Here is a 1,609-nt window from a genome sequence, read left to right on the forward strand (position 1 = left end):
GTCCAGTAAGCAATGTAGGCAGCTAAGGTCAGTAACAGCCAACCCTGCATAAAGGAAGGGAGCACAGAGCCGACAGAAAGAGAAGAAGAGGAAAGGCATTCCAGGCCCAGGGAACAGCAGGAGCAGAGGCTGGAAGACAGAATTAACCCGTAGAATGTGGGGGAAGTTTAAAATGAGGCCATCAGACCTGGCCAGGATTGGCTCATACACTGAGTGACCTGTAATCATGGAAGTTAATAACCCACTGCCCCTGTGGTGGTGGTAAAAAGGGAGTGGACAAGGGCTTCCAACTGGGGTCTCCCCTGCAGGGCCACACCCCATAAAGGGTGTGAGAACCCCTTTTTTCCTCATAGGTCTCACTCCAGGTTCAGTTCAGTTCCTGTCTCTATAAGCCAGCCCAGCCTTGCCCCCTCCTGGAATGCCTCCATCCGTAGCTGCTCTTAAAGCCTGGGCTCACAGAGACTCTTCCCATTTGCTTAAGCCTTCTCCCCATCTCTCCTCTCCTGAGCTCTCCTGTCTCCACCAGATGAACCTCCCCTTTCATCAGCTAATTATCCTGCTTATCTTCCTCATAGAGTTAGTATACCCTCCTTCCTGGAGTTAGGTCCTTTTCCGCTCCCCATTTTCCTTTGCCCTGATTTCTGAGGTACTTTGTTTTATATATATTGTGATGGGGGGGGGCGGGGCAGGGGGTGGAGGTGGTGATGGCGGAAGGCGTTTGTTTGTTTTTGCACATTGCCTTCAACCCTTTGTGGACCAAGACAAGTATGTGTAAGCCTTTTGTTGTCCTGTAAATGTTCTGTTAAGATGAATTGTTCTGGATGAAATTCTAAGCTTTGTGGAACACCCCTCCCCCCCCAATTGCAGATTAGATTAGGGCAAGCACGATGCAGGGCTCACAGTAGTTGCCTAATTCTTGTCTAGTGATTGGCAGTTTAACCCACTCCTAGCCACGCTCAATTACTGGCCCATTCACCTACAAGCCTAGATGATAGAAATCCCACCCACTACCCTTTCCACTGACATTGTGACCCTCAGCTCTCAGAAAAGCTCAAATAATCTGAGGGCTCAAACCCCAGCATTGCTCCCTGAGTTTCTTGGACATGTTCACACCACCAAAAGACATGAGATTCAGACATAGCAACCAGAGAGAGTTAAGTTCCCTGCCAAACCAAGGCCAGCCTCGTAGACTCAGCCATAGCTCAGGGAAGACTCAGGAGGTCGTCCCCTCCTAAAGCCCGGCCCAGGAGTCACAGTTCAGGCGTTGTCAAGGCCACAGGCCCCGGAGCACCAGGCGGCAGCCTCAGAAGAAAGGTTTGCAAAGAGCCGGGCCGTGGGAAGCCCGCCTTTTCCCTGAGCAGCCGCCAGGTGCTGCCCTCGATGGCATAGAGCAGCGTGAACATGCGGTTGACAGTATAGACGGTGTCGCCGCGTACTACCGCCGTAAAGAGGGCTCCCTTGCTGTTGACAAACTGGCCGGGCAGCGCCGTCCACTGGCCCGTGGCCAGGTTGAGGCAGTCGATGGCGCAGTGCAGGAAGTCGTCCGACGGGCCGTTGCGCACCACGTAGAGGCTGTCCCGGTGGGCCACCATGAAGTGGCCGTAGCTCT

This window comes from Myotis davidii, unplaced genomic scaffold, assembly GCF_000327345.1.
Source record: "Myotis davidii unplaced genomic scaffold, ASM32734v1 scaffold461, whole genome shotgun sequence".
In the NCBI taxonomy this organism is placed as follows: domain Eukaryota; kingdom Metazoa; phylum Chordata; class Mammalia; order Chiroptera; family Vespertilionidae; genus Myotis; species Myotis davidii.